The following is a 22,652-nucleotide window of genomic DNA, read 5'->3' as shown; positions in this document are numbered from 1 at the left end:
GAAGAATTTGATAGTTAACAATATCTAGATTATTATAAAGTTTATTAAAAAAATTATTTAGAATTGGAGAGAATTACAAAACAATGCCAAATCAAAAGGTACAATTAATAGCAACTCAAAGCAGAATTATTTATTTTTTTAGAGCAAGCAAATTAGACTTTCAAAAGGTCAAAACCATTGTAAATTAGAGCAAAAAAGCAAATGTTAAAGACAGACAATATCAAAAGAGCAGTCATCTGGAAGATACCATGACAAGGTAAAAGATCAGAACAATATCCAGCTTCCATTTGGACATCTACCAAAAGGGGCAGAAGTTTTGAATAATGAGCATGCATGGTTACTTGTTTAAACAGGCTAAGAAAATCCAGGGGAACAGGAAAGGCTGGGATAAGAATATGGGCAGAGGGGAGTGTTAAAAAAATTCCATAGGTTAAAATGGAAGAAAGATTTGGCAAAAGAAAATCCAAAATTGGACTTTTCATCAACAGTTTCCTTTATCAAGTTCACAAAAAATAGAACACTAATGTAAAAAGATTGGCACAAGATTCACCCACAAAACACACCATCATCCGCTTAGAGCCAAAGCATATTGATACGAAGTCCTCACAGAACTAATTGCTGTCTCCCATGCAATTATGAAACCAATTTTCCAAAGAAAATTTGAATCATAAAACCAACTGCATTCACTATTAATAAATAAGAAAAAGAAACAATGTTTATTTTTAAGTATAATAACACATTTCAAATTTGGGCAAAGGCAGGCTCCCTAAGACAGTTCCCACATATCTGGCGACAAATTTTCAGACCTGATAAAATGTTTATGAGCCCTCTGCATAACTGTGAAATGTACAAGGCTTAACTGTTTTCTTTTTAATCAGCAAAGTTGTAACAAAATATTTATCTACTTCCTTAGGCATTTCAGAGCCATCAGAAGATAATGAAAGATAGAAAATGGAAAGTAAAAATAAGAAAATGGCAAATATAATTTCCCATGAAATAGCAGCACTAGCAAAATGTATACTTAATTTTGGATTTTGTAAGCTGATGATGGTTTTTTTTTTAAGTGATTTGTATTCCTAAGAGCTCTACATGGCTTGTGAAGACAGATTGTCAATAGTAGAATGGAAAATCTAAGAAGCTGAATTCAAATGTTTCCCAAGAAGTTAGAGATAAGATATGTAGTACATTAAAATAAATACTGTATATAAGGAAGAACTGATGCACATAAAGCTGGAAGCCAAATGCTGCTACTTGACAAGGTCATTGAACGGATATATGCGGATAATTCCAGAGAGCACCATTGGAGTAAGCCATGATGTAAATGACACCTTCTACAGCTGTGCTGTGCAAAAACTTACCAAGTAAAAATGCAGAAATTGCCTGAGAAAACACATATCCAAGTCTTCTTTAACTAGGGATTACAAAATATCACAGCATTTAATTTTTATTTTAGAATTATATTGCCTGAACTAAATAGGATAAATTCAATACAGCTCACTCCCAAGGTGTCTCCTGGCCATGTCAACGAATATTCTAGGGCCTCCGTTGAATGCAGATGAATCCTGTGAATCCTCACATCGCTTCACTCCTCTTTGCACATCTTGCCACTGTATCCTAACCTCAGCTTCTGCTGTGGTTGATATGGTGGCCCCTCTACTCTCTTAACTACAACTGCCATGTCTCCATCTGTCTCTCTGGGGAAGAAACTCAGCGCATGAGAATTATCCCAATTCCAGCTCTCTACAGCCAAATTGAAACTAGTGTTGACTTTAACAAAGCAGAAGGTAGGTAAATGGCAGGAAATAAATAAGTTAACCAAAAACTACTGCCAAGGGTAGACTTGTCCTGGGGTTTCTTGCTGGACCAGTTCTTTGGTTTATATCAGTTCTGTGTAGTTTAGGGAAGATAACACTATCCCCCTAATCCTTTGACATCTAGAACCACTTGGAATCTAGAAGGCTTCCTTTCTCTTCTCCATCTTTTGCTTCCACGTAGATCCACGGAGCAATTTTTTCCCCCTAGCTTTTGAAAAGGCCGGCCAACTCAGGATCTTATTTGTCCAGGATGAGTGACAAACAATGGAAGTATCAAATCTCTTAAAGAAAAACTGCAGCAACCTAATTTATGGGGATGTGTTCTGGCCCCACCTCTCCTAAAGACAATTAAAAGATATATTATTAGTACAACATAAGCCTATTGTGAAATGTATCAGGCTTATCCCTAGTCTCTTCATTGAGGCTAGTGTGTTTATGATCACCACGTTTGTTTTGTATTTTGTAAAAATGTTTATTATCTTCAGCGGGATTTGTGTCTTTGTTCTACTGAGTGTATTATGGTGAATGGTATTATCTTGAAAAAATAAAATGCCAATTGGCCAAGTTAAGGCTCATTATTTCAAAAGTCTATAAAAACCTAAAGGCTTAAATATGCTATTTCCATACCATGAAGTTTAGGGAGAAATATTATGTAGGCATAATGAATAGAAAATAGAAAAAAATTCAATTTGATCTTTAGGCACTGCCATCTATATGACAACAATCAACATGTTTAAATTCAATTATCTAGAAAGGATGCACTTTCTCCCTGAAACAATAACTCATGAAACTACTGTCATAAATGTTAGTTTCCAGAATGATATCTTCAACATCTAGCATGGTGCTTGGCACTCACTAAATATTTGTTAAATGCATATGTAGTACTTTGAAAAAAATTATGACTGTTAATAACTACATGTATAGCTATTTATCTAATTGCAAGTACATAATGTGGAGTGTGGGGGAGTATGCTGGATTTCTTTCATGATGATAATCTCAAACATGACCTTCATGCAAGAATAAAGACATATTTCTTAATTTACTATTTATGTTTTTAGTTTGTTTTAAACTTTATTTTTAAAACCTCCCTTGTATTCATTTTGAGAGGCTACTTATATTCATCATTGGATGAAGATAATTGTTGGGTATGGGGAAAGAGAAACTTGTGTGCTTTCTTTGTTACCATATAGTAAAATCCGCCTCTACCCTCAAGTCCTACTTCATGGTTCTTCTGGGTTGGAGTATAATTTTTTCATACTTCTGTCTTATAAGAGATTGCTTTAGGCTACTTTTAGTTAAATACTTATCTTCTTTGCTTTTGTAGTTTCCAGGGTGGAGTTAACATGGAGAAGATGTTTACTTCGTGCTTGTAGAAAGTAGGAATGAATGAATGAATGGATAGATGGATGAAACTTTAATGAGGTAAAAAAAAAATGCCTTCAATTTTCAACATACAAAAGGATAAGGAATAAAATTCTTTAACATCTAACCTTATATTCTTTCATTCCTTAGCACTACCAAGCTATTTACAATGATTTAAAATTATGCTCTGATATTTCGATGAAACATTAGTTTCATCTTTTATTCTATGAGAAAAATGTGTCCATGGAGGAAAGGGCTTCTGAATGGAGGGGCTGAACTGACAGCTTTCACAAGGAAAACATAGATTTCTTTTTTCTTTAGCAGGCATCAAGGACTTGGCAGAACTAGTATAAAAAGAAAAAAATGAGTTTGAGCTTCTGCTTTTGTTTGTGAAATACATATTTTATATTACAGTGATTGCCAGGAGAGCTCTGAGAGGCTGAAAGGTATTAAAAAATAATACACGTAACCTTCAGAACAGCCCTTCTCTAAGAATCCTTTCTTCCACACAAAGATATTATTAACTGTAGAGTTAATCTGAAATTGCAAAGATTGCAATAAGAAAGATAACTGTCAACATTTCCATTACAGAAGTAATGTTTAACTTTCCTAGATTTAATCACATCATTTTAAGACCATATGGTGCATAAAAAGTAAGGATGGAGATTGGCTGAAGATTTGGTCCTTGAAATATAACTGAGAGACCATGTTGGGGTAGTTTTTGCCATAAATCCTCCCAATGATATATACTGTTTACCAAGCCCCTAATGTTATAAAATTCCTGAATGTTAATCTTTATTAGTTAGGTAACAAAACGTTTCATATGAATGAATGAGATATGTTACTTGATGTTGAATATAAAATTTCTGGAGTGGTTAAGAGAAAACAAGAGCAAAATGTGCAAAGTGAAAATGACCATGTATAAAAGTGTTTAAAGGACTCGTGACGTCATCTGCCAAGCCAGGACTTCCAACCTGCAGTGATACCGGGAGTGCCCATATGGTGGGGCCTCAGTGCATTTCAGGTGTCTGCATCAGTCTTCTCACTTCTGTTTTCTTGGTAACAGTCTCCTGTTACTTCCTTAACCACCCCAATAGTGGTCCCAGCTGCTGTTGAAACCTAACTTCTTTGATTCATCAGGTGTATTTTCTCTTGGGACCCCAAAGATACACTGTATCCAGTATAATGGAGAGAATATCTTCTCCTTATCCACTTTTATTTTTTTAATTTCAATTTTTTTATTGACACATAATAATTGTACATAATTATGAGGTGCGGTGTGATGTTTTGATATGTAGACACATTGTGTAAAAATCAACTCAGGGTATGTAATATATCCATCACCTCATACACTTATCATTTATTTCTGGTGAGAATATTAAAAATTCTCTCTTCTAGCTATTTTGAAATATACAGTACAATACTGGTATCCACACTCAACCTACTGTGCACTACAACACCTAAACTTATTTCTCCTACTTAATTGTAACTTTGTATCCATTAACCAATATCTTCCTATCCTCTCATCTCCCCTCCTCTCCCAGCCTCTGGTAACCACTATTCTTCAGATGTCACAGATGAGTGCGATAGTGTGGTATTTGTCTTTCTGTGCCTGGCTTATTTCCCTTAATGTAACATCCTTCGGGTTCATCCATGTTGCCACAAATGACAGGATTTTATTCTTTTTTATGGCCAAATACTAATCCATTTTTTATATATATATATATATATATATATATATACCACATTTTCTTTATCTATTCATCTATTGATGGACACTTATGTTGGTTCCATATCTTGGCTACGTGAATAATGCTACAATAAACATGGAGTTCAGTTACCTCATCAACATACTGGTTTCATCTCTTTTGGATATATATCCAGGAGTGGGATTGCTGGATTATATGGTAGTTCTACTTTTAATTTTTTGAGGAACCCTCATACTGTTTACCATAATGGCTATATTAATTTACATTCCCACCAACAGTGTATATAAGAGTTCCACTTTCTCCACATTTTCCACATTCATGCCAGCATTTGCTATTTTTTTGGTCTTTTCGATAATAGCCATTGTATCAGCTATGAGATTATATTTCATTGAGGTTTTGATTTTCATTTTTCTGTTGGTTAGTAATGTTGGACATTTTTTTTGCAAGTCTTTTTTTAAGAAATGTCTATTCAGATCTTTTAATCATTTTTAAAATCAGATTATCATTATCATTTTTTTGAGTTCCTTTTATATTGTGGATATTAACCTCATATCAGATACATAATTTACAAATATTTTCTCCCATAATATATATTTCCTTTTCACTCTCTTGGTTGTTTCCCTTGCTGTGCAGAAGCTTTTTAGTTCATGTAATTTAATTTGGCAATGTTTGCTTTTGTTGCCTGTGGTTTTAGGGTCTTATTCAAAAAATCCTTGCCCAGATCAATGTGAAGCATTTCCCCTATGGTTTCTTGCAGTAGTTGTATTGTTTCAGGTCTTACATTTAAGTTTTTAATCCATTTGGAGTTGATTTTTTATATGGTTAGAAATAGGAGTCTAGCTTTTTTCTTCTGAATGTGAATTTCCAGTTTTCTTAGCACCATTTATTGAAGTGACTGTCCTTTCTCCATTGCATGTTCTTGGCACCTTTGTCAAATACAGGTTGTAAGTGTATGGATTTATTTCTGGATTCTTTATTCTGTTCTATTGGTCTATGTGTTTGTTTTTATGCCAGTACCATCCTGTTTTCGTTACTATAGCCTTGTAGTATATTTTGAAGTCAGGCAGCATGATGCTTCCATCTTTGTTCTTTTTGCTCAAGACTGCTTTGACTATTTGGGGTCTTTTGTGGTTCCATAAAAATTTTAGGATTGTTTTTTCTATATCTGTGAAGATTGTCATTAGTATTTTGATAGGGATTGCATTGAATCTGTAGCCATTTTGGAAATTTCTAATTGTGAATTAACAAAAGGATGTTACATGAATCTGAGGTTTGATTATTTTTCATTTTCCTAGGTGATAAAGGATAAAGGATATTTATCACCTAGGACACTTATTGTGGAATATGCTTGACCCACCTCTTGTGCCCTTTCCATGGATTCAGCAGAGTGTGGTGGTTAATACATGGTCTCTGGAATCAGATTGTCTCTGTCAAAATAACAGCCTTATCATTTAAGACTGTGCAACTTTGGATGATTTTCTTATTGTATCAACATTTCAGTTTCTTTATATGTAAAATAGGATATTAGAAAAGAGATCCTAGGGTCATTGAGAGGCTTGAATAAGATAATGGAGAGTGCTTAGAACAGTGCCTGATGTGCAGGACATGATCCACAAGTATCAGCTATTGTTATCAGGCCCCATGTTTTCACTCTGCAATCCTGCCCCTAGACAAGAGTTGACTGGCTGAGATTCCAACATCTGAACAATTTGGACCATTCAAATCTTCATCCCCCTCTCTCTGTCTCTCTCTCTTTCTCTGTCTCTTTTTCTTTCTTTTGTGTGTTCATATGCTTGTGCACATCCTCAAAAATTTCATCCGAGAGGAAGGAGGAAGGGAAAGGCTAAGAATTGGGAGCTAACTCATGTTAGCAAAGTTCTAGTTGGAAGTTCAAAAGTTCTGCTGTTGAGGTCTTGGGAGCTCCTATGGTAAGATCATGACAGCTTAAGTTTTTCTTTAGCTTCAGTGGTATTTCCCCAGTATTATTCAATTATATTCTTAGTTTTGGGGATTGAGTATAAACTGGCTCAGTGAAATTGCTCCTCTTTGGAATTAAAAGAAAGAATGTGTACAGATTATATGTGTTATTTAAGTAATTCAGTAATTACTAGGTATAGTTCAGGGTACAAAATATATGGCAGTATTTTTTCCTCATAAGCTACTAATTAGTTCAAATTGGAATAGATACTTATGAAATATTTCAAGTTACAATATATTCTACCAAGCAAATAAATTAATTTATGAAAACACTTATGTTCTAGAAAAGCAGGCAGAGTGATATTGGTGAAATATGAGAAAGAAACAAATAAGGAACTATACTGTAGCTTTTTAAATTAGTTATGAAGGCAATTTGATTAAATCTCAAAAGTTAGCACTTATCTTTTAAAGTAACAACACATGTTGGCATGGATGTGGAGAGACAGGAACACTCATACACTGCTGGTGGGACTGCAAACTAGTGCAACCCCTGTGGAAAGCATTATGGAGGTATCTTAAACAGATTCAAGTAGACCTGCCATTTGACCCAGCAATCCCATTATTGGGCATATACCCAAAGGAAAAAAGGTCATTCTGTAACAAAGACACATGTACCCGAATGTTTATAGCAGCACAATTCACAATTGCAAAGATGTGGAAACAACCCAAATGCCCTTCAATACATGATTGGATTAGTAAGGTGTGGTATATGTATACCATGGAATATTACTCAGCTATAAGAAATAATGAAGATACGACATCTCTATGGTTCTCCTGGAGAGAGTTGGAGCCCATTATATTAAGTGAAGTATCCCAAGAATGGAAAAACAAGCATCACATGTACTCACCAGAAAATTGGTTTCCCTGATCATCACCTAAATACACATCTGGGAACGATACCAATCGGATATCAGACTGAGGTGGGGGTTGGGGGGAGCGGATGGGTGTATGCCTACCAATGAGTGCATTGCGCACCCTTTGGGGAATGGTAACGCTTGAAGGTGCTGACTCGGGAAGGGGGGGTGGGGAAGGGAGGGATATATACCTACATGATGGGTGCAACGCGCACTGTCTGGGGAACAGACACGCCTGGAGCTTTGACTTGGGGGGGACAGGCGGTACATGGGCAACGTATGTAACCTGAAATTCTGTATCCCGCATAATAATAAGATGAAATAAATAAAAAAAAATTATCTTTAAAAATTTTAAAGTTTAAATTTGGGATTAAATTTTTGCATGGAAATTTAGGTTTTTGTTTTTTTCAGGAAATGAATGGCTATGCACATATTTAATTAAAATAATTTAGTTATAATTAATTGATATTTTATTTTCATTGAGACATAATTATGTTATTGTCATTTTGATCACTGTATATGTTTTTGATCTCTTAAGTATAAATTTTCTGTAATAAGTCTGTGAGGTGGAAGATATTGAAGTTTGCCTGATTTAAGTAGCATTAGCCAATGTGTAAAATGTCTTAAAGTGGGATTTTATTCTAATACTGAATTCATAAGTATAATTTTTTGTGAAGATTTTCATTTATGTGAAACAGAATAATTGTACCAAGTTGAAACATTTGTCAGTAAAGAAATAAACTCTATTACGGGTTAAGAATATGGTTTTTTCTCAGTGGTTATGTGTCTAGTTATTATTCTTTTCATGAAATGCATTTGTTCCAAACAGGATTATGTGTGATTTCATCTGGGCCAAATCCAAACAGAAATACCATTGTAAGTCTAACACCTTTTTATTCCATTCACATTTGGAAATGTTTTATAATAGCTTCACTTATTTGTAGAAATATGGGGAAAAAGTTTTTTCTCCCATTCTTTCAGATACATAGAATGGACACATTTAAAAAAAAAAACGCCTTTTGAAAAAGACATAAAACAAAACAAAGAACATTAGAGTATTTTGCTAAGTGAAAGCAAGGATGACTAATGTCTATAGTCTTTGTCCCCTAAAGATAATATTTGTTGTTACTTAACTGAACTATGTTCATGGATTATGTACAATGATCCAGGCTGGGCACTGGGGATAGGAAGGGAAAAAGGCACAGTGCCTGCTGCTATGACCTCTAAAGATATTTCAGGGCAGCAAAGATCATTATTGATATTGCCAGGAAGGTTCGCTGAGAACATCAAAAATTGATTATCTCGGAGTCTAGGAAGGGATAAAACAAAACAAACAGGCAGACAACAATCCCAATTATTTAAGATAAAAAATTGCAAGCTGACACCATTGAATATGAGAGAAAACTCTCCTATTTCCCAACTAATTTAAGTAAGATTGTATTCGGGCTAAATGCTATGGTAATTCAAAGTCATCACTAAAAAAAGAAGTAACTCTAAAGTCACTTTTTGGTAGCTGTATTTCCTTTGAAAACATTAATTTAACTAATATTTATTGAGTGATTATTTGATGCCAGAAACTGTTCTAGCAATGAAAATTAGTAAACTAGACAGAGAAAGACCTCTGTGTTCAGGGGGTAAATGTTCTAGTGCATTTAAGTCTATATAGCCTATTTAAGAAGACAAAAGAGAGTTTAATATATTATAACTGTTTTCATAAGTACCTTGAATTTTCCATTGGTTATTACAAATTTTATGTTGTTTGTTTTCTTCCCAAAATATTGAAAATATGAATGATCTCATTTAGAAACACCTTAGCACAGATTGCTAGTGGCTTAAATGACTTAAAATGAATTTTAGAACCAAATCTACATAGGATTTGAAGAGATTTATGATTTATTATAGCAATGAATCATTTTGTTTGAAATACTCATTTAAATATAGGTAGGAAAAAAGTAAATATTTTGAAGATTTAATTCCCTGTCCAATCCAACTTTATTTCTAAAACACTGCTTTCCATAATTGTGTGCATAGATTTATCCCTTGGCAAAAGTTCATATTACCAGTTCTTAAAAATTCTTTGCGTTCTAGATATATTAATATTAAATTTGCCAATCCCTGGCACCAAGTTGGTGGGGGCTGCTAGAAGTGTCTGCTGCATTTCTCCCTCTCTCTCAACCACAATAACAGATTGTAAAGGTCATCATTGGTGCTTCACACTCAAATAACCAAGAGGGGAGATTTGCTCTTAGATACTGGAGGCAACGCAGCAATAGGGCCACGAAAGAAAAGTGTTAAAATATGTGTCATGAATAATGAAATCCTCATGGAAGCAATCAGATGAACCAAAAGGCCTGTATAAATCAACTTTCATTTGAAGTGCTTTGCCTTGTTTTTTAGGTAACTTCCTTTGCAGGACATCACGTGTACGGGATGTCTTTCCTAGAACTAAAGGAAGCAATGATCCTGTACCTGAGAGTTGTGAAGGCTGTGGATCTCTGTGCAGGGCAGTCTCAGGAATACATGCCAAGTGGCTTTGCAGATTCCAGTTTGCTAACACTGTTGGAGAAGATGCCAGACATCAAACAGCTAAATGGTCTTCACCCTAGATCTCTTGAGAGATGAAGAGTACCTGACCATGAGGCTATTAGCATTCTAGGAGTCCTAGAAGCTTCGCAGGTATGTCCAAACTTAGTGGGCATGGAAAACTATCATTTGGAGTTGGTAGAATTCATTTGTACATATATGCTACATGTTCATATTTGGGGAAATTTTGTAATTGTAATGGAGCATTTCCAATTCCTCCTGAAAAGAAACTGAAAACTCCTATGGGAGCCAAAATGCAAATTTTACATTTAGTTGGGGTAAATGTTTCTGAAATTCCTTATAGCTCAATCTTAAGGCACCTTTATATGAAGTGGGTAAGACTCAACTAAACCATAGCCTTAATAAAGACTGTCTCTGCATCAGCTTAAGAATTTTCATCATGAGGAACTGCATAGATTCCACAAATTTCTGGAAATATGTCCTTTTAGTAACAGATTTAGCCTCTGTTGGAAATTTGGAACACTTAGAAATGGTTCAAGTTCTTTTCCTTGGAGGTTTCATCTAATATGTAATTGGAGATAGTTGGAGATTAGCTGGTTTTAGAAATTTGTAAGACACTATTGTTTGGGGATCTTGCATGAATGCTCTTGAAATAGACCTTGGTTACCTCATTTTATCACTGCTGCCTGTAGGTTATATGACGTTTGGATTCAGCCTTCTCTAACCGAAGTCGAAGTCTTTTCTGCTCTAAAGATGGCAGAGGCTGGAGTTCCCCCAGTTTGAAACCATCTGTCTGGATATGTAGATGAGTTCTCGCTGAAGAATGGCTGATGCACACCTGGCAATGTATGGTTTGACTGATGTGGTAGAAAATCCCAGTGTCGTCACTGACATAAGGATGAAGGTGTTCAATGAAGTTTTTCCTGCATCAATTATCTGTAATTTATAATTGCTTCATCTATATAACTCATACAATTGGATGTCAGACTACTCAAGATGGAATTAATTGGTTAATATCAACCTAGCATGATGCTGTACTTTGAAGCTTGACTTCTTTGGCCAGTTTATTGAATTGTTGTCCAGTTTGAAGTTTATTTCACTGGACCAGATGTTTTGTGAACCACTTATGCGCTGTGCTGGAGTTGGTTTGAGCACAGGCACAGGAATTGGGGTTTTCTCAGCCCCTATTAGCAACCTGGACTCCAACAACAACAATGAGAATAAAGCCCAGATTAATAATGCAAACACCCACAACAAGAATTGCTATCACCCAGAGAACTCAGATGAAGAGAATGACCTTCAGCAGGATCTGCAGCCAGGACAGCAGCAATTTGTAGCTGATATACTTAGCAGAATGGAAGACTTGATGCAGGAAGATAGAGTGGTGTTGGCGAGAGTAGAAATGATATTCCAGCTCACAGTTATGCAGTTACTCTTGCAGACATTGATAAGGAAGAAGCAGGACCCAGTGGTCTTCAGTGTGTAGTAAAACAACCTCTATTACTGTTCATGATTCAGAGTGATGATGATGAAGACACTCTAGAACTCCAAAAAGCCTGGATTCCCAAGAATGGTGTTTGATGTTATTCTGAACACGAAGAAAAAAATGGAGAGTCAGTAAAGTCCAGGAAATTGTCAGTGATTGCCAAAACAAAGCACCATGATGCCATGAAGCAGAAGCATGTGGCATAGAAGTCCACCAGTATTAGTGATCCTATGATAGAGGATGATCATGTGCAGGTCTTTGTATTAAAATTCAAAAATCGTGTTGTAGTCAGCATGACCAACTATAGAGTAACAGATCTAGTGCTATAAGACAGTCCCCAAATGATGTTCATCCACTGCTACCAGATGCAAGATACTGAAACATTTAAAAGTAGAAAATGTAAAATTGTAAACCAATTTGACCATGTAAGAAACCAAATGTCAGTTTGACAATGCAAGAAACTGAATATGGATTAGGTACAAGGTCAGGTACGAAGGATGCCTCCTGCCCAGAGTTGGCGTTGCATCTATATACCCATGCCTAGAACAATGAGCAGATTTGCAGCTGGATGGACACTATAGCGGAGATCAATCAAGAGCTCATTCAGTATGAATTCTCCCCTGAAACCACATGAAATGAAGGTGAATTTACTTCTGGTACCCCCACATACTCCTGGAAAAGAGAAATCTATATTTTAGAATGTGTTGTGGATAGAGCTCCATAGTCCATGATTTCTCACTTCTCTTGGCTGAGATAACCATGGGCAGAAGAGCCCAATAGCTTTGCCTGATAGAACATTGAAGATAATGAAGAAAGCTGTATCTATGCTCCTTGAGGGAAAGGCAGCTGTCTGCAGCATGTGCATGGAAACAATAAGAGAAGAAATTTCAGGAATGCATCAGATGAAGATGGGTGTGAGCAAGTGGTGATAATTTTGTTTTAAAAATTTATTTTTAGTTATTACAGTTACATAATAGTTGTCCATATTTATGCAGCACATGTGATATTTTGATATAAGCATATAATGTGTAATGATCAGGTAAGGACAATTGAGATATCCATCACCTCAAGCATTTGTCTTTTCCTGGTCGCAATTTTAATCTAATGTTATGATGTCAGTGGAGAGCCAGTTGAAGACGACTACATTTAATTTGTTCTTCCTATTTTCTAGCTAATCTGGCAGAAAGCAGCTGGGATCTTCCAGTTGCCAAAGTACAGTAATTCTTCACTTAACATTTAGGATGCAGCCAAGGGATGGTTTGATAAGGAGATCAGCACGAATGGGCCAGGTTTTATTCACCAAGACAAGGGAAGAATGACCCTGAAGGCATTTTGAAGATCATTAGGGCTACCACACCCATTACAGTCCCAGAATGTAAAGGACTAGAGTGCAGATGATTTTAAAGGAGAGACTGTGGACAGCCGTGGGACCTCTACAGTTCCTGCTGGTGCTTGCCTCAAGGCTTCAATCTCTGAATTCCAGCGCCGCACTCCTTGGCAACCTAGGCCTGCTTCAGCTGGCCCAGGTGTATCACGCACAGTGATGACTGCCTCTGCAGAGGGCACGGGCAGTTAGCCCTGATGGCATCTGTGTGGTGCCATTTCCACTGGCAAGGAGACTATACAAAGTGTGGGGGCATAGCTATCTGCGTCTAGATTTTGAAGGATGGAGCTGCTGGAGCCCCAGGTGTGGGACTCAGAAAGAGGGCCATTGCAAGAGCAGGGTCACCACAGTGAGTCCCTGTTAAGGCAATGCTTAGTGGAACCATAGGGGAAGGACCACTCTTCAGACCCCAGACTGGTAGAGCCACCAGCATGTGATTCCAGCCCAGCCTAGCCACAGGCACATGACTAAAACCTGTGAGAGCTTCAGCATGGGCTGTGCTCAACAAAGTGTCAGGGCGACAGGGCTACCCAGATCCCTGAAGGCCCAACCACTGCCCCAATGTATCTGGAATGCAGGACGCTGAGTCAAAGATGATTATTCTTAATCCTTAAGATTTAATGTTGTCTGCCCTATTGGGTTTCAGTGTTACTTGTGATCTATTACCTGTATCTTCTTTATTTCTCCCTGTTGGAACAGGAATGTCTATTCTATACTTATCTCATCATTGTATTTTGGAAGCACATAATTTGTTTGATTTCACAGACTCACAGCTAAAGGATTATTTACCTCAAAATGAATTGTAATTTGAGTTTCATCCATATCTGATTTAGATAATATTTAGATGAGACTTTAAATTTTAGATTTTTGAGTTGATGTTGGTATGAATCAAAGCTATTGGGGCTTTTGGGATGAAATGAATACATTTTGCACAGGAGAAAGACATGAATATTGGGAGCCAGGTGCAGAATTCTCTCATCTAAATGTTTGTATCCCTCAAATTCATATATTGGAACCTAATTACCACTGTAATGGTCTTAGGGGCTGTGGCTTTTGAAAGGTCATTAGGTCATGGGAACACAGCACTCATGAATGAGATTAGTGTTTTTTAAAAAGAGGTCCAAGAGAGAGAGACCTCTTGCTCCTTCCACCATGTGAGGACATTGCAAGAAGTTATTACCTATGAGAAAGTGGGCCCATACCAGACAGCAAATCTGCTAACATCTCGATCTTACACTTTCCAGTCTCCAGAACTGCAAGAAATAAATATAGGTCATTAAGTATGGAATGCCTGATTTTGTATGAAAAGTGTAGTTTATTGTATCTCAAACAAGAAGCAGTACAATTAAAGTATGTGCCTAAACTATAGACACAGTTTTGCCATCTTAATGCTAGTTTTTTTTTATGCCAGCAGCAAAGAAGCCTCGAGAGAGAGTGGCAACGAAATCACAAAAGGCATTTTCCACAGCTTGTTGAGAATTGAATATTTTTCCTTGCAAGAAGTGGTAAAAGCCTGGAAGAAGTGGTAGTCAGTTGGTGCAAGGTCTGCTGAATATAGTGGATGACAGAGGGTTTCTAAGTTCAGCTTCTGTAGTATGAGTAGTGTTGTTTGTTTGACATGTGGTCCAGCGTTGTCTTTCAAGAGGATTGACCTGTCTGTATTGACCAATCTCAGCTGCTTAATCACAAGCATCATCATAATTGTATCCAACTGGTTGCAGTAGACATCTGCTGTAATTGATTGACTAAGTTTCATGAAGCTATAGTGGATAATATCAATGCTGGACCACCAAACAGACACCATTAGTTTTGTTTGATGAATATTCAGTTTTGGACCGTGTTTTGGTAGTTCACCTTTATCCATCCATTGTGCTGAATGCTTGTGATTGTCAAAAACAATCCATTTTTCATCACATGTAACAATATGGTGTAGAAATGGTTCACCTTTATGTCGCGACAACAAAGAAAGGCAAGCTTCAAAATGATATTTCTTCTGATGCTTGTTTAATTCATGTGGAACCCATCTATCCAGCTTCTTTACCTTGCCCGTTTGTTTCAAATGATCTAACATTGTTGGAATAGTAATGTCAAAACTTGCTGTTAATTTACACATAGGTTGAGATGGATTCACTTCCATTGCAGCTTTCAGCTCATCATTATCCACCTTGGTCTCAGGTCACCCATGTGGTTCATATTCAAGATTAAAATCACCAGAATGGAACTTCTGAAACCATCAACATACTGTGTGTTCATTATCCACATCCTTCCCAAACACTTTGTTGATATTTTGAGCTGTCTGCACTGCATTGGTTCCATGATGGAACTCATATTAAAAAATGACATTAATTTTTGACTCATCCATGGTTTCACAAAAATTACTGTTAAAAAAATTGAAAGATAATCACAAACCAAAGCATGCATTTGAAAGACTGAGGATGTACCTTCACCATAAAAATAAAACAAGAATTGTCAAAGTGAAATGTCAGAGATATCAACTGTCAAATTTAGTACTTAAGGAAACTAGACATTTAATACTTAATATCTGTTATTTATAAGCTGTCCAGTCTATGGTATTAATATTTTGTGATAACATCCCAAATGGACTAAGACACAGAATAACTGAGGTAACCTAATGTGTAGTTACAGAGGATTAAAATCTTGCTGGGGACCAGAATACAGAGAGCATTCTAATCCAGTGCTATTCAAGAGAGGTGTTAAGAACGCTAATTTTAACTTGAAGGACTTTTGATAAGGTATGAGATTAAAAGGATGACTTTATAGGTCTCTCGTTTTACCACCAAGATGCAATCGTTTTTAGTTCTGTGATGATGAAGTATCCTGACATCACAGAAAAAGTTTTAGAATCATTAACTTGATCTAGAATTCTGGAACAACCATTTAACAGGATCCATTTGGAAATTGTATAACGCCATTGAGCCACAGAGTCTTCATTTGTGACAGTAGCAGCTCTTCTAGAATGGGTATGACAAAGATTAAAAGAGATAATTTATGCAACAAACAGAACGGTAGGTATTGGACTCTTACTTCATGCCAAAAAGAGCATGCCAATGGTCCATAACAGAAAACCCATGTAAATTGTCCTAGCACTTATCAATACAAATAAGGGGGCAAATGAATAATGTTCAGGAATTCAGAGTATCAAGAGGTAAAGTATTCATCCCTTCATTTCTCCTACTATGCCTAAAAGACTTTATACATATTTATTCACCTGTCATTACAGACTCACACTGTATCAGTCCCTAACAGTTTTTATCTCAAGTACCTTCCACCTGGGAATGGAATTGCTAATATTAATGTAAAAATGGTACTCATTAATTAAAATCAAGAAGTATATGTATTGTGGTAAGGTTCTGCTGTCTTTACGAAACAGACACTAATTTTAGACAATTTAAATAAAAAGCAAAATTTATCAGAGACAATTACAAGCACTTCCTGCTGATCCCAGGAAGAAGCTGAAAAATAACTCTGAGAGAAAAAAGAATTGGGTCGCCATGGGCCCCAGAATCGGGAATGCATGGATCTTACTTGAGGAGCAGCTGTTAATATGATTCAGCTGCAACAAGCCCCAGTTGCTGCTATCAGTTCCCGAATTTCTAGCTATTGGTAAAGCAGTGTGATAGGCTTTCCATGAGTTCCTGCCTGAACTCCTACCTGAGGTTCAGTCAACTGTGGACGTGATGGTCACATAGACAACGAAGGCTGTTCTTGTGGTAACAAGGGGATTATGAAAGAGAGCTATCCTCAGGAAAGTTAAACAAGGAAAAGGAAAACAAACTTATTTCAAAAAAAGCAAGAAAGTTGGGGTGGACCAGTATAGGGGGAGAAAATAGGAAACAAGTAGGAAATTCATAAAATATGAAGTAAATAAACAAAAAAATTACCTATAATTATAATAAATGTAAATAAACTATTCAGTTAAAGTACAATTATTGTCAGATCAATTATAAGAAGATTCTGGGAATAGGCTGAACCTAAACCATGAAATATTAGAAAGGCTGAAAGTCAAAGGGCACACAAAGTTATACCAAGCAAGTAATAACCAAACTAAAGTTCACATAGCTAAGTCAATGCTATACAAAATATACTTTATGGACAAAAGCATTGCCAAAGACAAAGAAGGTGACACCAGGATACCATAAAGGTACAATTTACCAGGAAGGTAGCTAATTGTAAATTTGCATGCATGTTATAACATAGCATCAATCTGTATGTAACAGAAAAATTGACAAATGTACTAGAAGATAATTTTAACATATTGCCATTTAATAAGTGATAAATCAAGCAGAGAAAAAAATCAAGGAGGATACAGAAGAGTTGAACCACATAATTTATAAGCTTGATAAACAAATTTACCTAATGATATATCTGACTCTGGAATTGACTTCGATAAAAAGGTAAGTTCCTAGTCAAAAACCTAAAATTAAGAGAAGAATAATATTCTTATATTTAATACTTTTAGGAGAATATTGACAACACTAGAATTCACTATACACCCTTCCACTAAAAAATCAATATAACCAATGATAGTTTATAAGGTGGCAGCTGCATTCCAGGACTTAGTTATTTCTCTCCTTTCCATCCTTCAAGTCCCTGAGAATCACTTCTAACTGCCATACTCAGTGGCCAGAGTCAGTCCTTCAACAGTGCTTTACAGGGATCGCCAACTGCATGAGACATATGCACACGGCTAAGTCAATTAGTTTGCAGCTAAGGCAACCGTGTCCTCAGGTAGGAGTATTTGTAAACTATCAGTTTGAAGAAAATGTGAGGTGGTGAAAAGATGCTTCAGGAAGGTTTGTGTTTGCAAAAAGACAATATGAAAATATGGCCTAAAGGGATAGTGAGTTTAAAGTTGTTTAGTTTGGGATTTTAGACAATTCAGTATATAACACCCACTTTCCCCAATGAGTTCTCAAAAGCTACTGGAGACAAAATGTAGGGAGGAAAATATCATCTTCTTTAATAATAAAGGCTATGTTGGGGAGCATTCCCTTATGTCTGAGATTAAAGAGGATTCATTAATACTGCACCTCAGATTAGGGAAGACCTGCCCCTCTGCCCAGGAAGCATCGAACAATAGAGGCTCCTATGGGGAAGCCAGACAGTATCAAACTTACGTCACGGAGGAGCTGACAAGAACACTGTCTGCAGGTAGGCAGGGTCCCAAAAGATGGAAAGGAGGAAGAGTATGGGCATGCATCCTCATTTCCTCTCCCAACCTCAACCTCGGAAGCAAGGAAGTATATGCACATAGAGTCACCAAGGGTGTTACACTAGTTGATAAACCTTTATGTGGAAGCATCACACAAGGAAAAGGTAGCTCCTCTTCCTCACAGTGGGCTGGTATTCTAGTGTATTCTGCTATTACAGCCACTAGGCAGGACTCTGGGATTCGTATGTCTTTTTAAAATGCTGTGGTAATCAGCGCTGCTTCCATAACTTGCATAAATTCACTTGAGAAAACCCTTATCATCCCTTTATGTGTTTTGAAATTCGACCCATTCTTTAGTGTTCTGCCATCTAAATTGCATGAGACACTCTCTCCTTTCTCCTGCGCCCTGGAATCTCTGTCTCATAGGAACAAATGCCTATAGCGTAGTTGAGGGCAGGGAACAAGAGGTAAGCGAGCAGACTTCAGAATCAGGCAAACATAACTCCAAATCCTGACTCTGCCATTCATGAGCTGTGAAAATTAGGGCAAATGGATTAAATTTTATAAGCCTTGGTTTCTTCAATTGTGAAATAGGGTTGTATTAGTTTTCTACTGATGCTATGGCAAATTATCACAAACTTAGGAGCTTAAGACAACATAATTTATTATCTTAACCGTTCTGGAGGTTAAAAGTCTAAAATGGATCTTACAGGGAAAAATCAAGGTGTGGACATAGCTGCGTCCCTTCTGGAGGCTCCAGGGGAGAATTTGTTTCCTTACCTCTTCCAGGGTCTAGAGGTTATATGTATTCCTTGGCTCTTGGCCCTTCTTCCTTCAAAGCTTATTATTCCAATCTCTGCCTCTATTATAACATCTCCTTTTCTAAGCTTTGGTTTAGAAATACACTTATAAATTGGGCCCATCTGGATAATCCAGGATAATCTCCCCATTTTAAGATGTTTAACTTAATCACATTAACAGTGTTCCTTTTTGCCATAAAAGAAAAAATATTCTTAGGTTTTGGCAATTAGGGTGTGGACATCTTTGGGGAGTATTGCTCAGCCTAACGCACGGTTATAGTAGTATCATCTTTCAGTCTTACTATAAAGGCTAAATGAGCTGGTGCATGAGAAATATTTATAATATAGTAAGTTTTAATTAATATTAGTATTTTAAATGTTTTAAATTTATTTTTAGTTGACAACCATTGTATGATTATGCAAAACATGTTTTCAAATATGTTTATATTGTGAAATGGCTAAGGTGAGCTAATTAACATACGCATTACTTTACATACCTATTTTTTTGTGGTGAGAACAATTAAAGCCCACTCTCTTAGTAATTTTGAAGAATACAGCATGTTGTTATTAACTGTAGTCACCATGTTTTACAATTAATCTCTTGAACTTATGGCTCCTACCTAACTGAAATCTTGCATCCTTTGAGCAATGTCTCCCCCGCCCCCTACCTGCACCAGTATCCACCATTCTACTCTCTACTTCTAGGAGTTTGGCTTCATTAGGTTCCATGTATGAGTGACATCATGCAGTGTTTGTCTACCTGAGTCTGGCATTTTTCACTTAGCATAATATCCTCCAGGTTCATTCATGTTGTTGAAAATGAAACAATTTCCTTCATTTTTAAACCAATATTACTATTCTTAAGATTCTGCTGCTGATTAAAACCACAGAGAACATATAATTTAAGCCACAAAATTAAGCATTTCATTTTATACTGTAATATAATGGGTGATTTTATTTAATTTGCCCTAGTGTTGTCTAGCGAATATTAGTTATCCCTCTTTAAGTACTCTTTCAGTATTTGAGGAAACTCGTCTCTTTGTAAATTCTTACCATGGAAATCAAATGCTGACATTTCCAGGCTCTCTTTTGGCTAAGGTGCAGGTATATGGTCTGGGCTCAGACAACCAGATGCATCTGTGCAGATTGTGAGTCCAGAGACAACGAAGTGCAAACCAAGCCTCTGTGTGGGAACCATTCCAGTGATGGCGGCAGCCCCATCTAGTCTCCAGAACAGTGTGGAAGAGGCTTGGGCAGGAGAATCTAGGGTCCACCATCCCAGGACTCCAGCAGTAAGCCACCGTGTCTGGCCCTGTGGTGGCTGTAGCTCCTCCTCCTGAACAGCACTTCAGTGTGATTGGGGCACTGTTTCTGCTTTCACCACCCCAATCTTGGCTTCTTCCATAAAACAGATATGTCCTTTTTTTCTTTAGCTACTATAGACTCAGACATTTTAATCTTAAGTCTAGTATTAAAATGATTTTACTTTGAAGACAGAATTCTGCATTTTTCTTTGTATCCTCTGTATAGCCTAAAAAAATGATTGTCTAGAATATTCATGGAAATTAAATACTAGGAGCTTGGAAATTGATAATATAAAATTGGATCTTCTATAGGGACAAGTAAACAAATATAACCCAAATTATAATAAAGAACTTTTCTAGACACATATCAAAATATGATCAAGTGAAGGTAAAGTTAATGAAGATCGGTATGAACACACAATCAACTGATGACTCAAAGCTAAGTGCAACTTGAGTATTTCTGGTCTTGCAGTACAGTAATGAGTTCCAAAGTGGTTAAGTAAATGGGTTCCAGAAAGAGAAAACATGTATTAAGATGTGGCATTCTCTAACGTCAGTGCTTTTTCTCTTTGTGACCATCAGACTACCCCTTAGCTGAGACAGCAGGGTACTGTTAAGTGCTTTGGACAAAGTAGCCCCACTTGTGTTATTTTGAGAAATAATTGGATAAGTGTCATTTCTTATGATGTTACAAGTTTAAGAGGTTCAAGTTATTGATTTGAGGTAGTTGAAATTGCACAAATGAAAGCAGGAAATTTTTTTCCACTTTCACTGGAACAAAATTTTTAAAAAATATCATTATAAGGTGACATCCTCAAACTTCCTACTTCCTACTTAGAAGTGTTTAAAATACATTCAGTTGTAGGTCTGTTTAGGCTTTTATCTTACAGAAATGGGAAAGTCCTAATACTATGTTTCTTTTATTACACATCATCCAGGCCTTTTCTGCGGTCATCAAATCTTGGCCTCAGTTTATAAACATAAATTAATTTTAGAAGATAATAATCCATAACAGAGTTTATGGTCTGTGCACTAATTAGGAAAAGAATATGGAACAGACATGGTTAGAAATGTTGTTTAAACTTGGAGATAAAAGAACTTTTTGTCGAAGAATACCATATTAATTTTGTCCTGACCAGATCATATAAAAATTTTCTAAATTGACCTACCATTAGGCCACAAATTATGCCTATACGGAGACATCTGAAATAACCTTTTAATGCTAACCTCTCCTTCAGCAGAATGTTGAAGAAAATGCTCTTAAACAGGTAGCTTGGTTAACGTCCTAGTTCTGCTATTTTCATTTTTTCTTTACACCTTTTCCATCTTTTTTTCATATTGTTGTCTTCTGTTGTGGTGCATTACGTGAGAAATGGAGAAAGGAGGAGAGATGACTTTCACATTGATTCTGCAATAGGCAGTGCTCAGTAAAGACTGTTTCTAATAGGGAGGCTTTAATCAAATCCTCGTATAAGGCAAAGATCTGGGCTGCTCAGAGGTTTTACGGAAGGAATATATACAGGTCTCCTTAAGAGCTGAGGAATTCATACTCTTAAAAAAATGAATAAATATAACTACTATTCGGGGGAAAAAGGCATGTCAGGGTCATAAACAAATGCTGTCAGATTATTTGCATGCCTATTTCTGGGAGATGTGGCTTAGGAAAGTAGTTGATTGAGGGAGTCTTGGCATTAGAATTACTTTCCCTCATCCTTTCCCCCGTTTTCCCAACCAGAAGATAAGTTATATGTAGAAGAAAGAGAGGAAATAGGACATGTGATAGAGCATGGGAATTTAGTGTGCATGAAGGTGAGAATTAATGGCTCCCAACACAGGAAAGCTTGGGTTAGGATGTTAAACATACTACTACTTAGTTAAGAAATCTGGGATAAATAATGTCACCTCCCTGTGCCTCACTTTTAATATCTATAAAATAGGGATAATAATAGTAACTCTTTCAGATCACCTAATAATGACTTAAATTTTTAATAAATATATGAAAAATATTATCTTGCGAAAGCAGGTGCACTGGTAAAAGACACTCAAGCATGAGCAAACAGTGTTGGGATAACTCCCGGTGCATCTTCTGCTTCAGTAATTCAGTTTTGTTATTTTCCTTCTTCAGCAGCCCTTTTGCAATGCAAGCAAGGCCAGGAGGATTATTGCTGAATGAAGGGGAGGGTAGCACCACTGGAGAACGGAGAGTGGAGGAGAGCACCACGTGGAGAAACATTCACTCACCAGG

The 22,652-nt window shown here is 36.6% G+C and overlaps 1 pseudogene; it reads left to right on the top strand.

Moving 5' to 3' along the window:
- Nucleotides 1-1,275: 1,275 nt before the first annotated feature.
- LOC138400087 (F-box only protein 38 pseudogene) lies at nt 1,276-11,043 on the top strand (annotated as a pseudogene).
- Nucleotides 11,044-22,652: the final 11,609 nt, after the last annotated feature.

Source organism: Eulemur rufifrons, chromosome 19 (assembly GCF_041146395.1).
Source record: "Eulemur rufifrons isolate Redbay chromosome 19, OSU_ERuf_1, whole genome shotgun sequence".
Lineage (NCBI taxonomy): Eukaryota > Metazoa > Chordata > Mammalia > Primates > Lemuridae > Eulemur > Eulemur rufifrons.
Note: the sequence above shows the minus strand (reverse complement) of the source record. Positions and strands in the feature narration are given on the sequence as shown.